A 26,624-nucleotide genomic window follows, 5' to 3' on the forward strand; every position below is an offset into this window, starting at 1 on the left:
TTCGTCTTCGTCCTTCTCCTCCTCTTCCTCCTCCCTCTCTTTCTCTTCCTCTTCGTTCCTCTCACCGGCTCTTCGCCTTCCGTTCTCTCTCTCTCTCTCGCGCTTTCCCGTTTCGCCTTTGCGCCTTTCTTTCCCTTTTCTTCTCCCTGTTCCTTCAGTTCTTATTCTATGTTCTCCTTCTCCTCTTCTTCTTCTTCTTCCTCTTTTCTGCCTTCGCTTCTTCGCGGCGCGCATACATGTACATCCGCGGAATTAATAGCCGGTCGCCGCGAAAAAATCGCGGTAATGTGATTACAACGCTGTCTTTCGCTCGTTCGTGCTTACTCGACCTGCCTTGACTCGACTTCCACGTACGTGGCCTTACCTATTCCTTCTATTTGAGACGGAGCCTCTCCTTCCTGTAACCGGCTAGTTGGTTGGGCTACCCCTTCCTTGGGGCATCCCTCTATGAGAAGTTCTTGTTCGTCGTTTCGATATTCATTGATCGAGGATAATGATCGCAGAAAATGAAGAAAACAAGGTATTCGTTTCGCGTAATCCAATCGTCAAGTGATTGTCTTGTCTTGAGAATACGCGTAAATTCGCGAGTCGCATGATTCACGTTTGTACTGACAATGTGACACATGATACGTATATATAAATATAATTTGACCAATTAACTCATTATATGAAAAGCGTTATTATGCTAAAAATATCTAATTACTAAATAATATCAAGATATTGAACTTGATTCTTGATTGGTATATTATTTGATGTGTCCGAACAATTAGTCTTGTGACTATACGTAAGATTATATTGTTTAAGATATTTTTACTAAAATTCTATAGATTATAAGTTAACAATTATTCATAAGTATAATTAGTAAAGCTGAAAAATAATTGAACAGTTTTCATATTTCTCTTTATTATATATATTTTTGTTTTGTTGTATTTATTGAAAATAATATCTGCACTTTGATTTTTACAATAAGTAAATATAACTGTATAATATCAGACATTTAATTATTCAAGAAAATATCTTTAACAGATCTATACATAATTCATACAGGCATTCGGTTAATTATTTATTAATTTACTGGGTTTTGCCAAACTTTTTTTCATTGTGTAAATGTACTCTCTCTCTCTCTCTCTCTCTCTCTCTCTCTCTCTCTCTCTCTCTCTCTCTCTCTCTCTCTCTCTCTCTCTCTCTCTCTCTCTCTCTCTCTCTCTCTTTCTCTCTTAACTTTCTCGACGTTGATGTAACTGACGATGAGTCTCGTCCAGCCGCCAAAGCCCCGATAAGCAAACACATTTTGCAAGAAGGTATCGGGCGGCGTGCGCATGCACGAATTTAAAACGGTCGTTAAACGATGGATTTTAAAGGATCGTTACTCGTGGCGTCCTAAAAGCGCCCTAAACTACCGGGCGCGCTGGGCACAGAGTGCCGGGCCAAAATCTATAAATCCCGGCAAGTATAACGTTCCACGATGCTGCCGACGCTATAAAAATCCCCCTTTAACGTCGACCTCGCTCGTGGTGGGCAGAGCTTATGGTTTTGCTCGTTACACGCGCAATGTCGCATTACAGTTTTATATAAATCTGTTGGTCCGCGACCGTTTTGTCGAACGTACCCGAGAGACCGACCGGTCGACGATTCCGTGGAATTTGCGAGAATATAAATTTCGGACGGCAATCACCTACGGTGGACCAGGCTACGCAGGCTCCGGCGCTGGACCAGAAAAAGGGAGGCGGGCAGGAAAGACGCGTCCTTCCCTCGACTGTCTTATAAAGCCGCCTCGGTCGCTTCGTTCTTTTGGGTGACTCCGGGTCAGGTCACGTATGCAAATGAGACGACTCTTCGCCGAGGTGACTCGAAAATCTCAGAAGCACGCAGAACTTCGACCTCGAAAGCAGATTTAATTCAGGTAGAATCAGGAGATACCCCCGGTTGTGGAAGCGAATACCTGTTTCTAAACGATTGATCCGGGAGAGAGAATTATCTTTTGGTTTACGAGTGGTACAATGTATTTTAATTGTGTGACATAAATAATTATTATGCGACTCGATTAGTAACGTCATTCACACATTGTGAGACTTGTAAATTCCATTGTCGCAGTTAGCGTAGTATTGTCGCGATATGATTACAGCCGTAGTGAAAGTTACAAATCACAAGAATTAAAAGGTACGTAATTAGTCGGAACGAGTGTCGGAACGTGGAAGGGTTAAAAAAAATTGCACGGGCCGGGCGTGCTTTCATTGAATTTAAATGCAAAAGTATACAGTGTGCCGGTGATTCGATGTCCCGCGGCGAATTGCATTCCCGCCCTCTTTCTTCGTGGTCCTGGCGAAGGTGGAAGCTGCGGAAGGGTGAAGGGACGACGAGAGGAGGGGGCGAGGGCGCGCGTACCAGCACGGCTGGGCTTAATAAAGTGCACTAACCGCCGCGTATTAAGAAGATTTAGGTGGGTGAGAGCAGCGGGCGCACTGGTATAAATACCAGAATAATAGCGAGATTATATGGCGTTTCCCTCCGCCTCCCGGTCGGCTGGGCCACCCCTTCCTCCCGCCGGTACCAAATGTACGGGGTGGCGCTGGGGCCTCGCCATGGGTGGGCACCGCGGTGTGTCCCGCACACACGCCGGTCTCGTTGTGTAAAATATCATCGCAAACTGCATCCCGATAAATTTCGCGATATTGCCCGTGAAACCGCTCACCATTGGAAATGAGAATGCAAATGGCCACTGCTAGGCCCTCCTGACGCATCCCGCGTTTTCGTATATCTCCTCTCAAATCGTCATAGTTTAACGTCCATTGTCAAAAAAAAAAATGCTTGGTATCTTTCTATAATATCTTTATATTACCAGCCATTATTTCTAACGATTCCGTATAATTATGGTGATCCTTTTGCATTTTCAAAGTGGTATATGTTTATTATATGGATTCAGGAATACACGTTTTATGGCATACATCTAGGTAAGCGTTAGATAAAATAATCTTATTAAGATGATGTGTATGTTACGTGTTAATGACGACGTTTTAAAGTTAGATTACGTTATACCGCGATATTAATATTTTTTTGAATTACATGGAACGCGCGCGCGAGCTGTGAAGCAATTTTTATCTAATCGTATTTCCACATATAAAATTATAGGTTTACGATACGGCGCGTGAGAAAAGAGTATAACTTGTTTAAAGCGTCCCGACACCGGTGATGTTATTTATGCTGCTAATTACTTATATTACTAAATTGACCTAATAAAATACAGTGAGTTATGCATTAATAAATTACACGATATCGCGCGTAGAACCGGTTGTGCGACGTAACGACGTTCGATATAGCGACACGACATTTATCGGGGGGCTTACAAGCAAGAACGATGTACAATATCGGGGGCGTTATAACAACGTTATGTTTTGTAATTATTATTCGAGCCTTCTCTCCCCTTTCCTCCCTCTTCCACCTACAAACAATGTTAGGAATTATCCTAGGAGGACGCAAAAAGCCGACTGTTAGCCACGAACATCGTGCGCGAGCGATTATCGTCGCGGGAAACGGGTTACACGATCGCATCGCGCGATATATCCGTCGTCGGTATGATAACATTACGCTCCTTCGGCCATTGTCAGATTACCTCGGGGGAAAAGCGCGGGACGTACGTACATACCGCGCGGCGATGCTTTCGTCGAGCGTCCCGAAACGGAGCCGCGCCGTGACACGATCGCATTAGCGCTCACGTACGTTAGCCACGTCGCAACACGGCGGTCGTGTATAGCCGTAATCTATGTATGTACCCGCGAGACCATAAAACCGGGCCGTAAGAACGCAAACGGGCCCGGCCCGAGAAAGAGAGAGAGAGAGAGAGAGAGAGAGCCCGTGTTCCGGCCACGTCAAGTCCGTCCGCCCGGAGACGTAATCTTATTAAACGGCTATTAGCCGCTCGCCGAGGCTTATCAACGTTTAGACATCTGGCAGACACGGGAAGACATTCTCTTACTTCTCTACACGCCTACACGGTCGCGCCTCGCGTTCGTGAGACGCGCGTGCTCCCCTTCGCGGCGACGACGTAACGAGGAACCGCGGCGCGCGGCGCGCGTAGAGGAAACGGAGACACGACACGACGGCCGATCTTCCCTTTTCTCCCCTCCTCTCTCCCCCCTCCGTCCACCTGCGAAACTTTCGACTCGTCGAAACGTTACTCTCGATACGAAGCGGAAGTCACGTATAAGCGCACTCGCAAGTGCGCGCGCGCGCGGCTCGATTCAGCTGTAGAGTGTATCCCTCTTGCCCGGCTCTTGCTCGGACGTCTCTCCTCGCCGCGGCCGCAGTTTCTCTCTCCGCCTGGTTTAACGGATCTACAATCTTGCAGAGAGCCGTCATCCCAGGTGCACCGCGGGCCGGCACCGCGCCGCGATGATGGGCATCCCGGACAGGGTAGGTGGATGCAACAACTCAACCGAGTTATGCGCATCGCCCGAGTGAAAATTTTGATCGGCCCTCAGCTAGACGACGTCGGCCGGCTCTACACTGTTTGCTCGTTGACGTTCGACCGTTAGCCCGTAACAACCGTTACTTATTGTCGAGAATGCCCGTGAATTTCGCACGGATTGCCAGGGTTCAAACGTTGCGGAAGTAATTTCAAATGTATCGCTAGCTGTACGTAGCCTACTCTGGGAGCTTGATATCACTTGATACTTTGTTTCTCGGGAACGCTTTCTTTATTTCGGAGATTGGTGAATGACAAGAGGAACAGAGAGGGGGAGAGATTGCTCTTCTCCACGTGAGTTAATCGTATCGGAAGATGTCCGAATGACGTGACGTTTAGAAGAGGCGATCATTCCCGATACCAAACGCCACGGTGCTCAATGAATCCATCTGTTTACGTATATTTACTTTACCGCGCTCTCTACCTTTCGCGGGTGATTCTATTTGACTCTCTTTCCGACTCTTTATCCGCCTCTCACGGCCGCTCGTCGAGAGAGTTGAAAAAAAGATTCACCCACATCGGTCACTCGGCCGATCCGGCCGACGACATTCGACAGCGGGGGGCCGCAATGTTTCCCGTCAGTACGTCAGTCATTTCGATCGTAACACCGACCGCAGGCACCAGACATCAGCGCGTCTGGACGGAGAGGTCGCGGGGGAGGGAGTGCAGGACGACCCTACAGGAATTCGGCCGACGCGCGTTTCACCGTGTACAACGATCGAGTTCATGACTTTTTGGTCTCACGATTGGCGATGCGTGGAGCAGATTCCGAGCTCTCGGCTCATACAAACGGAATCGGCCAGAAGAGACGCTTGTCTACGTGGCCGGATATTGTTTAGTTTAAGAAAGGAGAGAGAAGTCGTTTTTCAATCACGCGATAGACAAATTTCAATGCAATTTCTTTTTTTTGCAAGTGATCAACCGTATCCTGTCAGGATGAAGTAAAATAAAAAAATTTCCATAAAAATTTTGGCAGATAAAAGTCTTTCGAACTTAAAAATTGTTTAAGTCTTAATCTGAAATTGCGATCAACGTATACATTTTAATGATCTAACGTATTTCGATTTAATCCTTGCAAGCGAACACAAAAGCGGCAAAAATCGGGCGATGTTAGCCTGAAGCGCGCGATCTCAAGGCGTGGACTCTCGGGCGCGCGCGCGCTATCTGGACCAGAATCTCGATCGAATTGGCTGCAGAAAGAGGTTCGCACGCTTCGCGACAGGAAAGGAGGAGAGCCGGGAGAGACTTTCGCGCGAAAGAACGGGACGGAGAGGCGAGGCGGGGGACAAGATCGCCGGTCCCGTGTATCGGGAACGAGCGCGGCACCGACACCTTCTTGCTCTTGTTTGCCACCGGCCGCGTGTAATTTCTTAGCAAAGGCGTTAATGAGGGGCTTGGCTCGGCACGGTAGATCACCGGCGGGGCTGAAGTCGCCGCGCGCGGCCCGGCCGTTCTCGCAAGTTGACTCCTCCCTGCGTCTCTCTTTTTCTCTCTCTCTCTCTCTCTCTTTCTCATCGCGAGATTCTCATCTCGTTCCCGCTCGCTCGCTCGCTCGTTCCGTCCACCCAGTGTCTTTCCTACTTCTTGTCTTCGTCCTTTATGTGCTTTTTCCTTGCCTCCACGACGGCGGACGGAGGTGGTGTGTTCACGAGCTGTGCGCCTCGAGGTAGCGCTACCGTGTACCTGAATTCCGATCTACGCTCAGATACCGCTCGGACTCGAGCTGGCCGAGGAAGTATCTAGATGCCGGGGTATCCAGGATACTGTTCCTCTGCACGGTAAACCACGGGCACCGAGGCACGTTTCCAAAGACGACACAGGCGCGCGGGCGTCTCTCGTCGGCTTCCGCTTTCTTCCCGCGCTCTACGATTATTAATTTAAAAGTAATTTATGCAAAGTTCACAAATGATGTTACGATTATTCTTATTGCCATGTGAGTACTTGTTACATTCGTGTCTGGAAAGTATAATGTGACGTGTTTCTGTATTCTTTTTGTCTTTTCTTTTTTTCTCTTTCTCAACACACAGATTTCTCGTATGTAATAAAATGATGGTAAGTACGTTCGTTACAGACGTACAGGATTAACCGCGGAGGAGTCGTTAACGATATTCTGAGAGGGATGCTATTCCGCGTACAATGTACTCGGCGAATATTTTCGTATTCGTAAAAAACTGATTCCTAACTCTTCTTTTAATCCGAAAGTTAAGACTTGACGGAATTAAACGCTCGCCACGGTCGCAAGGTGAATGGATATCGTCGCCTGCGGGAAGAATATCGTGTGGATGGTGAATCGCATGGAAGGACAACGATGGACAAACGGGAGAAGGAAGATAAGGAAGGCTGAGCGAAGAAGGGCGACAGAAACTGAGGGAATGGGAGAGGCGGAGGATTCGTGAACCTCTTAAGCGCGATTCCCGGGGAGTTTATTAATGCAATGTCGCGACGCTTGACCTTTCCCTCTTGTTTATTTTATTTTTAATTTATTCCTCCCACCAGGGACGTTATAAAAGCTTATGAATAGCCGCACTCGTTCGGAGGAGGACTTCGCCCTGTCGCGAACCCTTCGCTCTCCGCTCGGCGGCGGCGGCGATGACCGCGGCGATTACGTCGATTTATTAATAACCCGGTTTTCATTGGCATTCGGTCGCCATGCAAAAATTGCGTTTACTGCCCCGTAGGGGCCTGACCCTTGACCTCGCCGCGCGACCCCGTATAGTTCGTGTAGGTGGCACGACCAGTTTTTCTCCCGTGCGCGTTCTGAACATTCGTTTTCGTGCGTCGCGAATATTCGTTTCTCCTTCTTCGTTCCTTGTTCCGATCCTTCTCGATACCTTCGTCCTCGCCCAGGTTGCCGGCTGCCATTGCCACCGCCGTTGCCGCCGCTGTCATCGTTTCTGTCACTGCGTTGTTGGGATCGAAGGGATCCGCGCTCTATGTGAACGAAGGACATACAACTGGCTCGTAAACTATTTGGAGAAATTCACCGTTCGTCGTTGAAGAAGACACGAGAAGATGAAGGGTAGGAGGAGGTTATAGTTTACATTTTATATATATGTGATGCAAATCGTTGCGCGAATTATCATAAAAGTTATATCGGATAAGTTTTACGTAATGTAAATTTTTGTTAAATCCAAAACAGCGATTGCTTGTAGTCTATTAGAATAAAAAAACATATTCGCCTACGTAGAAGAGAGTTGCCAAATGAACGTTGGAAATTGTAGCTTGATGTTTAGGTATTTGTTAGTATATTTTATCTTTTTCTTATCAATAACAAATTAATTTATTATAATTGAATATCTATTGAATTAATAAATAATAATCATGAAAAAGTAATGCAAAATAAAACTGGCTTAAATTCATTTTTTAAGTGATATCTTCATTTTTATTTTAATTAGTTTTCATAATATCACATATCAATCTTACATTAATATTATTTATTATATTAAAAGTTGTAATAGTACAACTTAAAAACTTGACAGATTGTATAAAAATGTTGATTTAATTTTTTTTAATGATTGCAAATATGCATATACATTAAATGTAAAATATTTTATAATTCTTTTTTTTTTTATGTAAAATATTGAGGTACGATTTAGGCAATCGGTACGCATTCAGTAATTCTCTCTCAATTAGAAATAATAAGAACTTTCGACATTATCGGCGATGGAATGAGTACTTGAATCAATAATCTATTGCTAATCACAGGCGTGAATTACAATACACTTCCGTAAGATGCAATAATAGATACGTATCTGAATAACGAGCTCGAGGGTGGCACGTAAGGGGTAAGCTCCGCTCTCTCTCTCTCTCCCTCATATGCTCCCCTTCTCTCTTATCCCTCCAATCTCTCTCCGATCATTTTAATTATCTCTTCCTCATCGGAACGCTATATTTCCCGGCTATTTTTTCCACGTGCCGGCCGATCTTAAATAACTGGCGCGTACCGGCGCGAAGCGTACCGTGGCGGAAGGCGATTTAGAATAAATCAATAGTGGTATGCGATCTTGAAGTCACAATGGTCGACCGGGGTCTATAAGGAATCGGCGGAGTGGCCGCGCAGTAATTTTCCCACGTGTCCGCGGCTTATCTCTCTCTCTTCTCTCGGCAACCGGGTATTCCGGCGATACCTCGATGTCCTGTTCACCCGGGAGCATCGTTTAACCGATGTCGCTCAAGCGCGCTGCACCGCGCGGCATTATAGTGGCGCATAGCTGCGCCGCTCCGGCTGCAGCTATGCGAGCGGCGCATCTACGCGCGTCTCTATGCGCATCGTTGCTCGCAATCAACATACCTGCTCGTAGTTGGCGAAAAATCGTCACGGAGCCCCGATGGGATTTATTTCGCGACTCGCGCGACATTCCCCCCAAGCCGCCCTCGGAAGTCGTTATGTTGTCGCATGGTCTCTAAATCGCTCGCCGTGTTATACATAAAATCTTATAAGTAACGTGAATTCCAAGTTCATTTCAAGTTAAAAATTACCTTTTCTTGATCAGCCAATATAGAGACGAAGAATTATTCTCTCTCTCTCGCAGCAGCTTATCCTCAAGTCTTATCCCTCGCGAATGCATGTGAATGAAAAAAAAAAGGAACCGCTCGAGCGTGAGGCTTAAATAAATGCAGCACGTGCAAGGGGAGCGTTGTTCAGACGAAGGTGAGAGAATGGGACGGGCGGACAAAAAGGTGTTCATCATTTTCGCTATTCGCGTAATCCTATTGCGCTCTGCCACCCTCGACGTCACTCTCCACGCATCTCCGCCGTTTGGCCGTGCCGATCCGAAACGGACAAAACTTAAACCGCGCGACCGTGAGAGGCAGGCCGCTCATAAAGCGCACGGTATAAATCAGGAGGGCCTCCTTTCTTATAGAAGTAACCATCTCCCCCCCGGATCTGGCCGGTTCTCTCCTCGGTTCCCTCTGATCCCCTCGCGATTCGATACTACTCGTCCACCGGGCTGACTTCAGCCGTAACCTCGGAAGGCAACCGCGGCGAGTAATTACGTCAGGGGGTTCGCCGATCTCTCGTGGAATTTAAGTAAAACGCTTCATCGGCCATTAAGCGCGTCGATTGTTCGCCTAATGGTCATTACCGGCGTTCGGTTATTTGCTTTGCCTTCGACCCGACCGCAACAACAACAACGGGCGCGGCCTCGACGGCGGCGGCGCGGCGGCGGTACGGCCGTACGCGATTAATCGCGCGTATTGGTATGCCCAGCTATTAATAATAATTAGCGGTCGAGGAATTGCTAATTAGGTTAGACGGGAGTAATGACTCGCCGCCGCGCCGGTTCGTCGTATTAATGTTAGTGAGATAATTGCACGCTCATCGCCGCCAAGCGAGCGGCGATCAACGGAGACGCAACGACGCGACGTGCGTGCGACCGGCCGGCCGGACACTAAAAAGTATATTTCATTGCGTACTCCATCCCTCCTCTTTCTCGGCCTCTTCTCCCTTTCCTCCTCCCCCCTTCTTCCTCGGTTACCGCCTGTCTCATCCGCGTGCTATTACGGACACGTTCGAGTAAGCGCGACTCTGAGGCGAGTTAACACCGGGCATGCGACGCGTGACTAGCGGCGAATGAGCCGAGTTACGCGCGACCAAAGCGCAACGCTCCGTGAAAGCACTGTCTCCGCTGTGCACAATTGCTCGCTCGTAGGAGTCCATTATTCGATACCTTCGAAATTCAATTTCCCGCCACAGGGACTTATATTTCCCTGTAGGAAGCGGTATTATAAATAAAGAAAAACACGTATCTTTTATTTCTATTTTCACTTAAACCAGGCTAAGTGTCACGCATGGCATATACTTTATTTCATGCTTCATTTTTATGAATTCATAAGAATATTGTCATTGAAAAGTGAAAACAGATGACTCAGGGCAAAGATGTGAATCTACATAACGTATCCAAAAGTTTAGTTAAATACAGATCTAAAAATGATTTTGTGGGATCGTCAAAAGGACGTTTAAGCTTGACGAGCAGTGCTGCAAAAAGTTTTAACATTGTCGCAATTAGCTTGTCCTATATAATTATTTTGATAGTCTGACAAAACTATTTTTCAATTTATGTTGAGCTAAATTGTTTAATATTTCAGCATTAAATTGTTCTTTCCGTATATGGTTTCTAAGCTCTAGATTAGTCGCGATATAACTCTACATTATTTAGTCTTTTATTTGATGAGATTTCTTAATTACCTTACAAGATCATTGGAAAGTGGAATCGTGCTTATGAGATTCACTTGTCGTACTCGTGCAGTATTACTCAATTAGACCCAATACTGTCGCGTTTCGAAGTTTCCTAACATCGATTGATAGCTCCGTCCAACAGTGGTTATCATCAGGACGCGAATTAATCAGCGGGCGATCAATCAAACATGATTACGGTGTACGATGTCCCGTACCATGTGACCCAACGACGAAACGGGGAAAGGCGCGTCTGAAGCCGCGGAGAACGCGACGTCTCCTCTCTTCCGGAGGGAGGAGGTCGCGCTCGCTCGCGGACGAAGCGAAATCGTGCGTATCGTCTAACCCCGCGACCTACGGCTCGCGACAATGTTTCAACCGGCGCTTTCACCGAGGCTCGGCGAGTCTCTAGCGATCGTCCGATCGCGTAATTTTCAGAGCAGAAGGCACGAGCACTTGCCCGCCAACGGAAAATGTCAGGAGCGTCCAACGATAATGCATCATTGCGAAAAGAGATGTAAAATTGACGTTGAATCGACGGTTAAAAGTGGCACGATATCGATATGGCATATTTACGGTTATGTCTCGGTAGATTTGTCAGTATGTCTTCGTTAAAAACAGATCAACTCTTGAATAATTGGATCAGTAAATTGCAACATTCATAGATTTTTGCAGCAAACTTAGAGTCGTTAATTGCGTTCCAAGTTGAAACTTCTCGGGAACGAGAGATTGCGCGAAAGTCGAGTGAGGAACAGCGGCCGAGCGGTGTGTAATACTTAAATAGACATTAAGCCACACAATCCGCGAGCTGCTGAAACCCGCGGATTCAACGCGGGGAGACGTAACAACCGCTACTTAGCACGCGTTAACGCGTCTATCACTCGCGTTATTACTCGCGATATCATAATAACATTTCTGCGGAGGATTCCGCTCGGCGCGTCCGAGAGGCGCGAGAGGCCTACCTCACGCGGAAGGGAACCTCGCCGTCGGGGGTTTATCGGCGGCGGTGCATCTTTCGAATCTGCTTGCGCGAGAGATAATAGGATAGCCGTCCGCAGTCGTGCCGCTTCATCGCGTCCGTCGGCGCAATGGTAGCGCGAGAGCGTGCACGGCATTTCCGCGAGAGAGAGACGCGCTTGTAGTTTAGGCTGACCATCGCGCGCGCGTGCACGCGGCGATATAGATGCACTTACATTAGCGGCCAGACGGGGGTACGAGCGGTTGGCGGGTGACCCACGGTTAGACTTTCACCCGCACTCGGCGCGACCTCACGCACACGCGCGAGCGGATCCTCTCTCGTGGCTGAACACCGTCTCACGGACGGTGACGAGAACGACGCGGTTGAAAGAGAAAGAAAGAAACCAAGAGAGAAGGGAAAAGAAGTTATATGGACGGAGCGAGGGAAGGAAAAGAGAGAATGAAAAGAGGAGCAGGAGGATGGGAGTGAAGAGGGCGAAGAGGCACCGCGCGTCTGTTGTAGACAATGTCGGCAAACGAAGGAGAAATCAGAGACATAGAGACAGAGAGGGACACAAACCGGCACCTGTACCCTCATAACATCTAACCTTTCTCCTCTTTCTCTTTCTCTCTCTCTTTATTTCTTTCTTTTCTCTCTCTTTTTGGATCCGAATGTACGTACCTTCATATACATATACGTATCCGCGAGTGTCGGACTATACGTGGGCCGTTTGTTTGATGTTGAGTAAGTAACAGGGCTATCGTAGGACACGAGTCCACGATCCGTTCGTCGCGTCTACGCCGCTGGGAGTTATCCGTCGGCCGATCCGAGAGATTTCGCACGAGGATATTATACGTGCGCGCCGCTGCCGAAGGAGAACGTTCTCGCTGAGGCTTGCTATTTGTCTTCCGCGAGACCCGATATCTTTGGCTACTTCAACGCCCATGCCATCCGCCAGGAAAGAGAGAGAGAGAGCAAGAGAGAACTGAGGTCGAAATGCGAAAACAATACGAAGACTCAGGAATTAAATATAACGATTTCAGGAAGATAAGCGCGGGTTATTCATTTGGGTCTTCACGATTGTATGAATCGAATCCCTCATCGCATTTACATTCATTGACATTGTTTCGTTTGATCGGGCAATGTTTGACAACGAAACGTCAGAGGTTAAACCCTTCCTCGTAGCGATATCGCGATCCGGGCGGTTTATGATCGGCGGAAGAGATTTCCCACGATACAAATAACACGTTTCGATGGAGGCGATCGAAGCGAACAATGTTAGCGCGCCGGTAGGCGGACGGATACGGCCCTGGGACCACGTACGCGACTTCACTTAGAAGCGTCTGTCTCTATATGTAGAGTGTAGGCGGCACTCCTAGCAGGTGCTCATTAGATTACAGGGACGATGTTCGAGATGTTAGCCACCTTTTACTCACTGCTCGAGAGGCTTCCACGCGAGATTGGGATCTCCGTGCGGTTCTTTCCACGACGTCGTCCGTGGGCCTTTCCCTACCTTCAACCCTCTCCCCCCCTCCCCTCCGTTATAACCATGTCCATCCTCCTCCACCCATTCTCCTCGTGTTCGTCGATGTTACTGATTTTTACGGCAGCCTGAAGTCCGTACGACGCGCACTTGCGGGTCTCGTTCTGCTGCTTTTCGCTGTCATTCACCGATCGACTTGGATCAAATTTTTTTTTTTTCAACAATAACAAATTGTGGCTTCTTAACAGAATCTCTGTTGTCTCAGAATTATTTTGCATTATATGAATGCCACGCTCAATAAATTATGGTCAATAAATTTCGAAATTATCCTCGGTATTGCTATTATTAATGTACTGCTGCTTGTTAGGTACCTTTTATACGCTGACAATTATTGCTAACGCTATTGTTCAAGTCATTGTTTAATCTGTCGAAAATCAACATTCCCTGGTCTTTTTAAAACAGGATGGATGGATTCGCATCCGGATCAGTCTCGGACGAGCAGGTAGGGTAGTGCTGCGTTTATCGCAGCAGGAAGTCGGCATACAAATGATAATCTGAAACCCGGTCGTAGTCCACGCGCTATACTGGACGTAGAGAGTCCGCGTGCGCGAGCACACACGTATTTATGCGCGTCCACGCGTGTAACTTGCGCCCGCCGCAACCGGGGCGCCGGGTCCTGGGAGTTGAATTTGTCGCTCCATATCTCGTCCCGGAATTTATGAAAGCCGGTCCCGCCATAATTTACGCGGCCGTGCTCGGGCGTCGTAAATAACGGCGGGGAACAAAGCGGGGAAGGTGCAAGAGGTGGCCGATGGTGGGACGGAACTCGGGACCGGCGGTCCACTGGATTGATAACGTTGCCTCTGTCGCCCTTTGTACGAATTTGCATTGTGTTGTGAAATCACACTTTCTCTTTCTTCTCGCATTTTCCGAATTCCAGAACTGTCATAATTTACTTTCTACCATGTGCAATTGGCCATTTATTTTAAATAAAAGCTTATTCCTCAATTATACTTGTTAACTTTGTGAAACATTACGTACAATTACTTTTGGACACGCTCGGGTGTTAGAGAGAAATAGGAAATGTGTCGAAAATGGGAAATAAATCTCGAGATTTTTCGTCGAATACTTTCGCGAGATCTCAAAACTCGTTACTCCTTCCGTCGTCCGTTGAGTACACGAGCTTGGATTACCGTACAGAATCTAATTACTATCTAATTAGGACGATCGTGTATCGTCAGGGCGATTGCATCGAACATCGAGTTAAAGACTGGTATACGCCGTGTAGCGATGAGCCATATTTTCCTTCCGCGAGCGAGCGACTTTCGATACAACGGTGAAAATGATTAGCGGCGGAGCAGGGCAGCCATTCAGCCAGTTGTACATTAATTACCGAGTTGCGTCGAGTGCGAGAGATATACCGTAATTCTCCGCGATAATATCGCGCGAACGGTCGAATCTCAAAGTCACAAAGTCGCTCACTTCGGGCGGATTAAACGCGCCGGCGCTCGATCGAGTGCGCGATTACGCGACGGAGGCGGTCCTGGATTACAAATACACCTGCATTCCTGACACGGAAGTCGGGCCGCCGCCGCCGTCCCCGTTACTCGATCACATTAGCATAATCGGACGGCCGATGTAGCACGTCCCCACGAAATGTCTCGCGTCTCGATGCCACACGGCGGCGGGTCGACAATGTGCCGACCGCAATTACGGCCGCGAGACGGAATTATGCGTCTGCAAACACGCGTGACAGGCACCTAGCCTCGGCCCGACGGGATATGCCCTCGGTTGCCCGGTAGAACGGACAAACGGAGAGTGGAAGGAAGACGGAGGTGAAACAGGGAGAAAACCGCGCGTTCCCGCGTGGAGGACGCGGGAGGAGATCCGGTAAACTGGCGGCCGTGCCGCTTAATGACGATGTTAATTAATATATTTGAAGCGTCGACGACGTGCCTCGGGACGGTACGAGACCGACCGCTCGTCCCGATTAGCATAAGCAAATCCGCCGAGGCGACTCCGTGCGCGTTGCTAGAAGTGTTAATTCCTCGCTAGGCCGCGCGGCGGCCGGGTAATTCCTGATGTGAATAGGACACGAGAGAGGGAGATTGACGCGAGAGACACCGTAGTAGGACGGCGCGGTACAAGTCGCGAACAACGAAGAAGAGATAGAGAGAGAGAGAGAGAGAGAGGAAACTGCGAGAAGCTAACACGGACGAAGGCATGTAGGATAAAAGCTTTGCGACGAGTATGGAAGTAAAGCGAAGGATGAGTGGTCCATAACATATTCATAAATTGCCGAATATTTGAAATGAGTTAAAATAGGGTGGAAGGGTAAGATAAAGAGATACTAGGTAAACATTTCCTAAAAAACCGCAAACGTGTCTGCCCGGAGAAAGAAATCTTAGCGATGTTAAGACAAATGTATTAAAAAAGAAAGGAGCATACGTATAGAATAAGGAAAAAGTGACTAATAACAAAGCGGAGGAGGAATAGGTAGGAAGAAGCGAGAGAAGCGGCGGCGAGAGGAGGTAGGAGATATCGGTGTCATCGTCGAGCGCGAAACGACGCGTGTGTCCAGCGGCGGAGCGTTCTCTTAATGCGAGCCGAGTGCTCGGCAAACAGAGTCGCATTAGTGCGCACCCGATCCATTAATGAAATCAAAACGGGCCTGAGAGAGCAGCGTTCCTTTCGCTCGATTGCGTCATTATAGTCGGTTGACCGGTCGATCGGTTGGTCCAGCGTGATGGATCAACCAACGTAGGATCGTCGTGCAAGTCCACCCGCCGCTGTCGGTCGGTTATGTCACAACATTATTTCATTCTTTATGTTTCAACATTATGTGTACACGTTCATCCGTATATTTCGTCAGAGCTTGGTCGCGCGCGCGACCGAGCGGGCACGTCATTAATGCGCGTAATAACAGCCACGAGCGACAGTCGAGGGGATATCTTTGATATAAATTATACGTCGGAAAGGATATCGCCGGCCGTTCGTTAACCATAAATTACGTCCCGCGAGAGCAGGAATTTGTTTCGTTCCTGCACAACTTCCCGTTCTGCTTCGACGGAAATTCCAACGTACCGTCAATTTTCGGACAAGTTAATCTTAACGTGATGGTAAGTGCAACTCTATAGCTCCAGAAAATGAAGATTGCAGTAAGTTTAGAACAATATTTTTATATAATTTTATTGTATCCAAGATTGATATTTTTTTGTTACATGTGCGTCAAAAATGGTCCCTACTCCAATAGTGAATCGTGACGAAAAATTTTGTAGCACTCTTTCAGCCACATTTCAGCACGTTATTTCGTGAAACGCATATAACTTTCACATGTTCGACTATTTTTATTCACAATAGAGCGATTATCTTCAAATTATCTATGTAAAAGTATATAATTTTATTTATCTAACTAAATTTTTCTAAATAAGTTATCTTAGCAAAACACTGTCTTAAGTCTAGTCTTATGTCTGATGTCTAGTCTAATGGTCACAAAATTCCATTCAGCTAATGAAATGATTACGTGGGATTTCAAAATTATATGTCAAATGGACTTAAATATAAATATAGAAAATACTTTAAAATCTGACATCTTCTCAGTAAAAAGGGATTGGCTTTAGTCGCTAAATTGCATCATGTATATAAAACGCTATCGATCTCAAGTTCTTTTTTATTGCTAATTTTTATCATAGTGATCTTTATGATCTTTTTACGAAATCGAAGAAAAAACCGTTCAGCTTTATCCTTTTCGGTTTGTCTGGACTAATAAAATTTCGGAAGTCGCGACACGGCGAGTCACGAGCGAAACCTAAAAGGCGTTTCTCCGATCGGCAAGTCGATCGTCGCAGATCGTCGCAAATCTCTCTCTGGAAATGGACGCCGAGGGCCACGCATCCAACAGCATTCGATGGCACGGCACGTACCGATACATATACGGCCGCGGCGATCGGTGAATAATACCCGGTCGCCCGATTTGTACGCTATTAGCACGGGGGGATCTCCGATCGCGCCGGCGTAATTCTCTATCGGGCGACCGTTACTTCGTGAAAATCGCTCGTAAAGAGTCCGGTGCCAGACTCGTAAGCACTCGTACACGTCCAAGTCCTTTATTGCTCCATTCTTCGAGCCGCGCCGGTCTACTAACGACGACGGCGCGGCGACGACCTATTCCTATCGGATGCGACTCGCATAAATCCCCTTATCTCGCTTTAATACAGCCTGCACTTGGCCCTCGATTTCCCCTGGTTGCCCGGTAAAAATAGAAGCACAGTTCCTGCGTCGCGTGATCTCTCTTGTGCGCCAGCCACCTTCGTACTTCCTCGCGAGTTGATCTCCTAAAAAAATTCCGATATATTCAAAGTAATTTAAAGGGCCTTGTGCTGCTTTAGTTACGGCTTCATTTAAATGCGTTAATTCCGCACTCCTTTCTCTCTTTCTCTCTTTTTATCGGAGTGACCTCTCGTATGAAATTTTAATGCGAGCAGCTGCGCAAAACTCCACGCTCTCGATTGGCAAGTACCTCGTAACTTTTGCGAAATGGACGCTTAAATGTTGTAATTCCGGCTCGCACGACGTATACAAGGACGTCCTTAATTGCTCTATTCTTCGCGCAATGAAGTTCGAGATACTAACTGCCGCGACTTACTCCTATCTGCTGCGAGTTATGTGCGGGCGAATATCGTTGCTCCCATATTTCTGCGGAGACCTCGGCGCGCTCTCTCTCTCTCTCTCTCTTTCTTCGAGTTTTCCAGTCGCCTAGGACTCCGGCACGCCGTGATAAAGAAACCGTACTATCGTTACGGTAACGGCGCGTACTCGGCGGTAATGAAATACTTTTTAGACGTTCCGCCGCATAACGAGCGAGTACGACGCAACTCCTGCCGGTGCCAAGGGCTTTCCAGGCACAGTCGCGAGAAATCTGCAGGTGGAAGTACGCGTGACTGTGCAACAACGGTCAACGACGGACAAAGCAATCGCTTCGTGCCCTCCGGGAATATTTAAATCGGAATTTGCGTTACGCGTACCTGAATTAAGTTTTTGCATTATTGTCATTTCGATGAAGACGCATTATGAGTGTAAGAAACTGCGGGATGCAATAATCGAGGTGCACTTTCAAAGGAGGTCGCGTTAAAGCTTGAAGAGAATAGGTTGGACGCGTGTTTCTTTTTGTGTGTGTTTAAAATAAAATGCGATTATATAAAATATTCTCTTCTCCCTCCTCCTTCTCTCTGTCCCTCTCTCTCTTTCTTTCTCTCTCTCCTTCGATTGCCAAATGGAAACATAATAAACGGTTGTAGTTTAACGGTTTTCAAAGTATCGATATACGTGAAGACCACGCGATATATGTTCACGCTAATATTCAATACACGGCCGGGCAACAATTTATCGTTAACCGGCCGTTTCGTAAAAGGCGGAAGGAAATCGCGGGATCGGTCGTGATCGTGAGCAGCGGGCGCTGCGCGAAATCGACGGGGTCTCTCCGTGTACTTTCCAAACGCACTGTACGTAAGTATCCGAGTGCAAGGTGCACGGTATTCTCAACAGTTTCCACCGTGCGCTATACATAATGGAGGTTAGCCGCAGGATGGTAAATCACAAGACGCCACATGCGGGCGTAGTTATATCGTGCGTGCGTGATGGAAGATTAGTACGAGCATTGTGCGAGCACCGTCGAGGCACGCGATGATTTATCGCATACGAAAACGCGCGTAGGGTGACTCTCTCGCCCGATGATCGCTACCTTCGCGCGGACGGACGGACGGACGTTCCGTTCCGAAACGGAAAGTCGTCTCGCGCCGAGACACGCCGTCACGTGTCATTCTCGAGAACGCCGTAAAGTCGATTTTACACCGGTCCCCGGCGACGTTGAACGGCCGTCGACTAATCGGCGCGTATTGCAAATTTCACACGTTAACATCCGGAAAGGCCACAAATATATTCGCACAAAAGGTTTGAAACAGTATTATCCAAGACACGAGAAATTTTCAATTTGTATCCTGAGAATTTGCTTCCGAGGATAGCAACGGATATCTTTAAGGCGAGAATTCAGATCACCGCGAGGAGATTACGAGAACGTTAGAGAGCAGTGGAGAAAGTGCGCTAGCGACTGTATCCTTGCAAAAGCGCGGGCAGTTCGATACGCGACGAGGATAACATTGTGACGGGGCTAAAGGCACTTAAAATTCGGGACGGACCCGAACGCCGGAGAAACAACGAGCGCGCGTGAGAGGATATAGCTGCCCCAGAGACCGCCGTACGAGTACGAGACAAAACCGCACTACTGTAAATGGTAGCAGCCTGCAATCATCATATTTCTTGATGATGGCCGGCCCCGGCCGGGTACATAGGAACGTGCATGCGCGGGGACCGAGGATAGTCGGGTCCCTTCAAGAGAACCACGAGGCCGAACCGCAAAACCGTTCTGTTCCTTATTGCTCGACCTCCGCCGGTCGCGCGCTTCTCTTCTCCACCCTGCAGCACTAACATACCGGTCGCGGCTAGGCAGAGCGATTGAGACCACAGAGCACTTAAGACTCTTCCCCTTCCCCCCCCCTCCCCTCCCATCCCCGTACGTGGAACGCTCGACGACGAGACGTTCAACCTGATTTCTCCATTGACCTCTCGGCGATGGGCATTTGAACTGAATTATTCGGTGGAGAGCGACTTTGCGGTAACGCGGAGAGCAACTTTGGTCAACGTGGCTAATCGAGCGAGTTTTTACATCCTCCGAAACAACCTCCACAAAGGCGAAGTAGATCAAAAGTAGTAACAGTGCGTAAATGAAATTAACACTTAATACACATACTTAAGACACATTTTAATATACAAAAATAAGGCATCTACACCTCTTCTAAAAAAAATGTCTAGAAATTTTGTTCCAAAATTATTGTATTTACATATGTATATAAGAAATTTTTCCACTTTTTTAAATAATTCTCATTTACATTGCAAGAATTTTACAAACTCAACAATATCGGAAAATATTTTAATTTTAACTTTTTTTAATTTTTAAAAATTTATTTTTATTTCTAAAAAATATTTCTGTGCTAATTTGTAAGTTTTTGTAACGCAATATTAATAATCAAATATAGTTTAAAATGTAAATGCAATATAGTTACAATTATATTTCTTGTAAAACTACAATTATTTATTTTGTACGCCAGAAATCTTATTCTTTAGAGTAAGAATAAGATTTTACGATATTGCAATTAATTGTCTCTGCATATTTAGTGTAGCACTTTAGCTATCCGTATGAACGATTACAGAGCAAGGCGATGAGAGCGCGAGCTTGGTGCACTTAAGTTAATTAACTAATTACAGCGATATATGAGGGAATCTTGGTGGAATGACGACAGGGAAAGGGGGAACCGTGACGAGCAGTTAAGAAACGCGAATTTGCCGGATAAGGAATTGGAAAGCATCATAATAGGATATTCGATGTTCTTCATTGCGATAAGGATGTGGTCGTGTACATCAAGTAGTACGTGAGCACGCATGCCGCGTACAGTGTTACACGGAAAGACGACTCGCGGCTAACAACATACGTACCCGTGTTCCTACGCTATGCCGTGTACCACGTGTGTGATTACGTAACTACTACTATCACTGTTACCGCAGCTGTAATTATGACTCTAATTACGGCAACTTCGATAATTATATCTTGATACATTCGAACATGCAACGCTATGTGATGACTGGATCAAGTCCTATTCAATCTCTCTCTTTCTCTCTCTCTCTCTCTCTCTACATTTAGAACAAGTATGTGTTTAGAACGAGAAATCGTACAATGTACTGTAACCTACATCGAGAAGAGACATTTTATAAGAACTTAGAATTTTATGTAGGAAAAAAACGGTTTTTTTTTCCAATAAAATTTTTTAATGTTTCGATTTGTCGTAATGTCTTGTCCAGCAATATCTTGTGACGTTTTGATCGATCTTTGATCGAAAACAAAAAAAGTAAGGAGGATGAGAGTAGGTCGGTTCGGAAGTCATTGTTTCCAAGGTCGGCACATGGAATTCTCCCGAGCGATGTATAACTGCGCGCGGAATTCGTGCTATAAATCAGATGCCAGGAAACGAAAGAAATGCGGTGCATCGTGGTAGTCCCCGGAGGTCCATGTAGCATTTCGTTGCTTGCAATGCTGGCAATATTTTGTAAGAGTTTCGGAGTCCAACACGCTGCGTGCTGCGAGGGAAGAGTATACGCAGAGAGTGTCGTTGTTAAAACGCAGTGCCAGGAATCGGACAGTCAGGGCCATGGCAACAAATTGCATTGTTTGGCTATTGGTGTTAGTGTTGTTCAGCGGGTTACTTAATGGCGGCTGCAATGGCTGCCGAACGCTTTGATTTAAAAAAAAAAAAACGTAAAATTTATCCTTGGCACGCCAAATGATGTAAGATTTTTTGTATACCTCAGTAAATAAAAATAAATGAATAGATAAGAATATAAAAATGCGAATGGAAAGCGTAAAACGCTAGAGGAAAAATCGATCGCTATCTTGATCTTTTTTGGTGACCATGGTGGCGCGCGATGACGAAATAAAGAGCACGATTTACGAGATAAGGCGACTGCACGGTATAAAAAAGAAGCCGGTCTTTAATCAGAGCAAAGCAGAGTGCCCAAGTTAAGCGCGGTTCGAGCAGCATAAGAACGATAGAAAGAGGGTTTGAACGGAGATGGCGGGAGGAGGATGGAAAGCGAGAGGAACGAAGGGGCCAACCGAGCCCATGCGTCATTGGATTAAGATTGTAACCAAATTATTCATCCGGTAGGCGTCCCGCGCAAGATACCAGCACGAGCAGAAGTCAGGTACGCGTAAAGGCGTTGCTTTGCAACGAGCGATAACACTGGCTGATATATGGGGACCACACAAAGCGCGTAACGGAACCTTAAATCGGAATTAATAGCGCCCTTTGCGAAACCTCGAGACCTTCGTAGGGATCTCGTTTTTACTCATTCGAGCCCATCTCGTAAATCGGTAATAACGAGAAGTAATTGGTAACGAGAAAAGAAACGAAAAAAATTAGGTAAACGGCGCATATCTTGCGTGACAAATGCAAGAACCGTGAGAATTTAGTATAATGGTGATTCTAATTTAGATATGTTTACGGATAAGTTGAAAATTTTTTGAAAAACTATAAATTGTTACGTATATTTTATAAAGCAAGATTATCTGATTTTAAATCGTAATGAGAAAAAATTGAACTACAATACATTTGGATCTAATTAAATTTTTAAGCATTAAACAAATATTTTTATACTTTTCCTATCAAATCTGTTTTTCCATATTATTTGCTGTCTAAATTACATTCAGTGAAATTAATAAAAATACACTGACGTTTAGTAAAAATACTAATTCTGGAATCAAAGTCACTAAAATAATTAAAAGCCAACGAATACTCACTATGTCATAGTTACAAGTATACCACTGATCAATTAGTGATAATACACTGATTGCTATTTAGAGAGTATTTATTTAGTCTAACTTTATGCAGATTATAAATTGTAAGAAACATTGCTTGAGGTTTTCGAAGCGTGAAGTTTGCTCGTGATGAGATGAACAATAGCGAGCATTGTTAAAGCAGGTTTTCCAAGAACGGTTGGCAAATCAGGATCTTCTCGGTCTTGTCATGCGTAGCAGTCGGGATCGGTCCTTTTACCGTCACCCTTTACTGTTCGTCTGAGAAGTCAAACAATGCGACGTGCGGATTTTGCCTTATTTACTCCCGCTCGTGGAAGGATTCTCGACATGCAAAGCACGCCTTGTCATTTGCTCTCATCTGGATCCCGATTCGTTCGAAAAAACGATAAGAACAAAAGACTAATCCCATCAGACTCGGTGTTGACTTTTATTTGTTTTTTGCTTTTAATTTGTGCTTTCTAAATGGCAATAAGTTATTTATTTATCAGTGGTAACATCAATTTTTCTACAAACAGCAACAAATTTATTTTGCGTTGGACACTAATAATCCAGTAGGCGAAGTAAAAATTTTGTAAAAATTATTGTAAGCATTCTATTTTTATTTTTATTTATCATTTGAAAGTCTGAATATTCTCTGAATTTAACTCTTTTTTTTTATTAAAGAAAATCTTAGAATTTTTTTAAGTGCATTTATTTAGAAAATAATTTTTTAAGTCAAATGAAGTATTTATCCAATTTTTTATTAATCTTTGATAATTAAATCATATATTACATTGTATTTTTTTTTCAAAATAAAATATAGACATTTATTTTATAAATTTGGGAATATATTTATGAACTTTTAGAAATTTTTTGTATTGTTTTAAACAGTATGAAAAATTGCTTTCAGATATTCAGGTTTATAAGGATAAATTACCGTTTTTCACATTGTATTATCAGAATTAATTTATTACTAAATAAACCAGATATTTTATAAATCATCAGGTAAATGTTAGAAACGTTCAACATTTCTACAAGTTTATATATTTGTCATTTGTACGAATTGGACAAAAATCATGCAGAATAGTGTTGCGTACATTCGCTACATTGAGATTTTATTATCTTTCCTTGCATAACGTACAGAGGGTCGTTGTCCTGTCGTTAGATATTTATGTCTTTGACTTTTACGTCGCGTTTCGCGCGCGGTCTCGCCATTTAAACGATCGATTGTGGCGACTCTGAGTTTACACGAAAGTTTGGCGCGCAATAGCGAAAGAACGCCGCGAGCCCTCGAAACGTCGCCGCCGCCGCCGCGCCGCCGCGTTTAAACTTACGTGGAATCATTCAGGCCTGAAATTACGCCATTCGCGAGTGCGACGCCGTTCTCACCTCGCGCGACGCGCGTTGCGCGACGAACGTGCGAAGTAGCCAGGAGAGAAATCACACAGAGAGGCGGCCGTTTCCGTTATAATACACCTCTTCTTCTCGGCGTAGAAACTTTCTCGGGTAGTGCAAACACTATTATCGGCATTATACGATAAGTCGAATTGCGGGTCACGATCCCCGCGCGTCGTGCTTAATGTTCGCGCGGGGATTTTTTGAGAAAGTCATCGCACCGGCGGCGGCGAACGTCGATCCGCCGACTGAGTGACAACAGGTGCTCCCGGATTTACGCTTGCCGGCGATTAGCATTTTACTCGCGTAAAATTTATCTCCCAGTCATTCGCATAATACAGTTAATCCCTTACAGCGGCCTCGTCGGGGGCCTTTCTCAAGCTCCTTCGCTTCGATACATCGGTGCTAAGTGCCGTTGAAGAAAAACATAGACGGCTCTACAGTTAGATGCTGAATAACGATCTTTCACGGATAAAATAAATGTGATTAATAAATTAATATCGATCCCGCCTTTGCGTCTCTTTCTCTCACTTTTTCGCGTCTAACAGGAAGGTAGCAAACAAGTTATATGGAATTAGTTGTATCGATGTTTCGATTTTATTAGACGACTGAAGCTGTAATGCCTCACTTCGTTGCGCGCCGAGGCAAAGGTATAGTTAACTCCTGTATATTACCTACGTGCTTATGTAAGACTCAGCTGCTAAATTTGGCTAAGCTTAAGATTACTAATAGTCGCTGTCAACCGCTGCCAATGATATAAGAATATAAATGATTTAGATACTTTCAACGAAGATGAATGAGAAACTGGACGTATTAGATTCCGCGAAAGTTTCAGACAACTTGTTAAATCATGATCAGCCGTTGCAATTACTAGAGCGGCCGAAGTATTTATATACAAGGATGATGATTTTCTGAAAATGTCAGTTGAATAGACTGATGCGGACCTATAACAGCTAATGAGATAGAATTTATAATTTCGTTTCTATTCATACGTATATCTTCGCAAGCAAGCGTGCACGCGCATCGCAAGAAATTGCATACGTTCCGTTCAATCCGCGGATTTAAATAATCTCTCCCGCGGGTCCCTTTGTGGATGGCCAATCTCGCCGACTCGATCATCCGTCCGTTTTGCGCGCCGACGAAAGGAAAAAGAAAAAAGAAAAAAAAGAACCATCTCCCGTACGCTTACATCGCGTCCCCGCGATACGTCCTCCGACGTTGTCGTTGACAACAGCCGAAGGAGAAACTCCTTCCCCCTTTGCCTCACGACCTGCCTCTCGGCTATTCGGAATAGACGACGAAACCGCAGCGGGTGCACCGTTATACCTCGTATCGGCCGAACGACGCGACGGCGGCGCTTCCGAGTTTGTGCACCAAACCATAGTAGGATTGGTATCGTTAGGCGACCGCAGTAAGTCACCGGTCGCCGGCAAGCCGGAATCGCGATGCTGAATGGGGAAGCGGAGAAGGAAAACGCGATATTTATCGTGCACGTCGGGATTAAAGTCCCCGTGGAATGCTGACTACGGTTAAGTGGATTACGTATCTGCCTCGTGTACGACCAAGTATTCTAGATTTTTCTAATCTCGACCCGGGGTCATCGGAGGGCTTCTCCTTCTGCACCGAACGAGTCCTCCCTTGCAAGGATTACTAATACAGTTGATTTAACTTATTTCTTAAATCAACAAACTTTTTTTTTTCATCGTTTATGTCTAGCAAACGTAATCTTGAGAATAAAAAACTAGACTTTTTATTATCACGAGACAATTTATATGTTTTACATAAAAAAAGGACTTTTATTTAATCGGAAAATTGTTTTACCCATGAACGAGATACTTCGTAAGTCGATAGTCGACTGCGAAACGATTCCAGGACGAAAGTCGAAATAACAGAAACGACAGGATAATCGGTATCGCGGGACACGGAGCGACAGTGATTGCACACAGGTGCCTCGGCCGCGTCTCTGGCGACGAGGGTGAATAATCGATTAATCGATTGTACATTCGTCGATGCCGAGGAGATAGCCGCGGACAGCTGGCCGAAGAAGAGGCAGAGACGTATGCGGCAGAACGGAAGGGAAAGAGAAAGAGAAAAGAGGGGTGAGAGGAGCAGGCACATCTCGCGGTATTCGAGCACGTCCTAACAATTAGCCTGAGAACGAACGAGCGAGCTAGCGATTTGTCGCGCGAGATTTATGGCTTCATACATCGAGAGAGGGTCGTCCTCTCTCTCTTTCTCCCCTCGACCCTTCGTTCACCTTCGTCCCTCCGGAGAGAGAGAGAGAGATCCGCTTCTCCAGTATAGAGAACCTACGCTCCAAAGAAGCGTATTTCCATCTTCCCGCGACTCCGCGTTCGCATGAGCTCCCGCACTGTGCGCTCCGACGTCGAAAGCCCTCTTCTCGCATCCCGACGAATCTTCACAGCGTGATCAGCCGCGAGAGATCTGCTGCGCCCCGACGTACCTACTGAGAAATCCTCCTCTCAACCGTGATCTACCGGAATGCCTGAGAAAAGAGGCGGCGGTTTCCGGTTTGCCGTTTCGCGAAGGAGCGCGCCGAGTAAATTTAATCGCCGTGACCTATTGCAGATGCGGGGTTTCGAAGTGGCCTCTAAAATAATACTCTAAGCGGCATAACATTATTGTTGTACGTCGAACGCTATACGGAAGGAACCGGTAAAATATATCTCGGACTCTGGATAGGTGAGAAAAAATTTTCGGACAAACGTACAATTCTATAATATA

This window comes from Monomorium pharaonis, chromosome 3, assembly GCF_013373865.1.
Source record: "Monomorium pharaonis isolate MP-MQ-018 chromosome 3, ASM1337386v2, whole genome shotgun sequence".
NCBI classification, from domain to species: domain Eukaryota; kingdom Metazoa; phylum Arthropoda; class Insecta; order Hymenoptera; family Formicidae; genus Monomorium; species Monomorium pharaonis.